Source organism: Galeopterus variegatus, unplaced genomic scaffold (assembly GCF_000696425.1).
Source record: "Galeopterus variegatus unplaced genomic scaffold, G_variegatus-3.0.2 Scaffold847, whole genome shotgun sequence".
NCBI classification, from domain to species: Eukaryota; Metazoa; Chordata; class Mammalia; order Dermoptera; family Cynocephalidae; genus Galeopterus; species Galeopterus variegatus.
The window spans coordinates 190,953-194,494 of NW_007726958.1; positions in this window are offsets into that span (position 1 = coordinate 190,953).

Sequence of the window (3,542 nt, forward strand, 5' to 3'; positions counted from 1 at the left end):
TGTGTTCAAATTATAGACAATGTCTCTGCATACAGAAATTCTTCAAAGCCCCATAACATTACCACAGAAACATATTTTTACCTTTCCCAACATTCAAAACAATGCCATATTCCCTGCAGGTAAAAATCTTTCTTTCTCACGAATTTATTAATCTCTTACTAACATTTGGCCAAGAGTTTGTTCGGATTTATTTGGTGTTTTTATTTTCTAAGGAAGGAAAGTCATCGCAAAGGAAAATACATATTAAGTATTTGAAGATAATTGCTATTTACTGATAGCTCTATTTTAAAATAAATTTTAGTGACTAGTTTATGTTTGGTAACTTCAGGACAATGATAACTATAGTGTCTCTAAAATGTTCCCAAGTAGCAATCATACTCTATTCTGGCCTTTGAGAGGTGTTAAGACTCATCCCCTAATTATAAGCCTTTTCTCTGTTATTACTACCTCCCATTAAATCTCTAAACTAAATAGCAGTTTTGAGAAAATACAAATAGATATTAGGTGGTGTGTCTTCTCAAATTTTGGTTACAATGGGAAGGAAGGACAAGGTATTTCTATGAATAATAAACTTTCTATGTATAATAAATGCTTTATCTTGTAAAATTAAAAGTCAGTCTTACTGTGTTTTGACCAGCAAACTCTTTAAGCTTTCCCCCAGAAAACTTTTCCTGCTTTATTCTAGAACAGCACCGTCCAATATAAATATACTATAACCCACATTTGTTATATGAAGTTTTCTAGTAGCCACAGTAAAAAAAAGTAAAAAGAAAAAGGTGAAATTAACCTATTAACCTAATAAGATATTCTATTAAAACCAATATATCCAAAATATTATCACTATAACATATAACTAATAAAAAAAATTAAACAGATGTTTATCATTTTTTCTCTCATACAAAGTTTTTAAAACCCAGTATGTATTTGATACTGAGAGCAAATCTCAATCCAGACTAGCCACATTTCAAGTGCTCAATACCCACATGTGACTAGTGGCTACTATACTAAACAGCACATTCTAGATTTCCAAAAATATGAAGCTTTTTGGCCTAAAAGACCAGGTACTTTAAAATTTTCCTATGTAACATCCTCCATGATCAGTATTGCTGTTGAGATTTTTATACTGACCCAATCATTCAGTAAACACATTTACTTCCTTCTTCCACTCCCCTGACTCTCGTATCTACTGCCCACCCTAACACCTTTTCTTAAGAACACGAAAACATTTAATCACCTATACTTTTCAGCTTCTTCTAAGCAAGTCCTGAGATGTCCTCTAATCTGCACATCTTCTATCACCGAGCAGAAAGCCAGAAGGTGCAGCAGGAATGTTTATTCTGTTTCCATAAACAGATTAACGAAATACAGGCCTAACGTATGGAACAATGACAAACGCAAGGGCAATATTTTTGCTTACAATAAAGATTGGAAATTTTACATAATCAAGTAACACACTCTTGCTCAATGAGAAATACGATTTTACTATTTTTTCCTCCCAAGAGAAACCTTCGGATATTCTGTTCTTCTTCTGGAACAGAACCCAGTGTCTCATTTCATAGGAATTCTGTGCCCAGAGGAAGAACAGAATGTTGGAATCAAAATTTAATGAATTCAACTCGGAGTCTAAGTTTGCCTCAAATGTGGAAATGTAAACACAAGCAATAATATCTCAAACCACGTAACACTTTGCTTTCTCTTCTGGCATGCCTGCATAGAATACCACACTTGATGTGTATCTGCACACAAATTTGTTCTTAGTCGTAGGAGAAAAAAAAATTAAACTAGGCACATGTGAGGTTTTTCTGAGTCTCTTAGTAATAATAAAACCTGCTCATTATGTTTTAAGTGACACTATAATTACAGACGGATGAACAGGTTTTCTGGTGCTGACCCAACCTGTTCCCTAAAACACAAAAGGCAACTTTTGTAGTCCTCAGTGAGGAAACCCCCCATTAAATGAATAAAACTAAAAACTATGTCTACATTTTGAAAGAAAGCCTAACAACATAGTAATTCCACCCCCCCCAAAAAGTAACCCCCCATGCAAATACACAAAACAGATGAAAATTGGAAAACTGTAGGTTTCCTTAAAAAGCAGTTTTGAGCTGTAATTGTCACCAACTTTAAGAAAGCAAAGATATAAGTGACTTGGTGTCTACTACAAAATGACTTGGTGTCTCTACCTATAACTCTACATCTAAGACACTCTAACTATTGAACTAAATATTCTTAGGATGAGTTTTACAGTCGTTGAACGTTCATTTTAACTTGTCTCAGTGATAATATTTTATCTTACCAGCGAAACAAGGAGAAACACTTAATGCTCTTAGAAACTTACACAGACAGATAACGTGGAGTGGATCACTTATGCCGGTATAGAATAGTTATGTACTAAATACCCTCTGGGTATAAACAGACACTGTGTTCAAACCCAGGAGGGAGTAACACCGTGTCCACTGGTGTAGTATTTCCAAGCACGTTGCAGAGGGCCTGCACATCCAAAGGCATTAATTATGACTTCTCTCTGGGTGTATGAATTTGTTTCGAAATTCCTCAGAGTATGGCAGAGTTTACTATCCATTTGCTATCGCTTGTGCCTATGCCGGTGAGCACACGGAGTAAAGGCAGTGGCCATAACGTTTCCGGGAGCTCACTTCTAATCCTGGGGAGGCATATTCCACGTTAACACACCACGGAAGCCCAGCAGCCGCACACTCTGCAGGCCCGAGGAGACTAGGAACACAATCACTCCTGCAGCAACACCCCTGTAGTTGCGAAGCGCTGGGAGAGGGGCAGGCAAACGCCCCACCATATACCTGCTCGTGTTACAGGCTCTGGAATCAAAGTATTCTCACATGACACATTACTACCAATAACAGATTCCGGCTCCGTTTAAAAAAAGAGGGGGGGGGAGGCTACATATTTGTCCTGCTTTTGTCTAAAAACCAGAACCCAAGTACTAACTATTTCTCATTCTTTTCAACCTTTCATGAAAGCAATTCTATCCACCAACTGCGGCTCCACCCCGAGAGCTTCTATACTCACTTTTCTTACAGTTTTTGAGTGACGCACTACAAAACGATGAGAAAAAAAAGAAGAAAGCAGCAGCAGCCCTCTCACGCAGGGCGTCTTCCGCCCCGTAAACTTGGCAAAAGGCAAACTGGACTGAAATACAGCACTCTCCATATAAGGCAGCCCAGCTAAACATGTCATGCGTAATTTATGGGTAGCAGGCAGAGAATTAACCTTTGCGTGCACATATTTGGCCCGGCTGAATACGGGCCGGACGGCAGCCCCGGGGCCAGGGACGCGGGAGCCGCTGGGAGGACCCGCGCGCGCCGCTCGCAGCGGGGGGACTCGCGCCGTCCCCCGGCCAAGGTCAGCAAGTTGGGAGCGCACTTGCACGCACCTGCTTCTCTTCCTCCCCCTCCTCCCTCGTCGGGAGCGGGCTGCGCTCTGACAGCGCCCGCAGAGCCGGCCAGCGCAGGGCCGGTGGCAGCTGCAGCCTGGCTGTGCCCGGAGCGGGGCGGGAACCGCGCGCC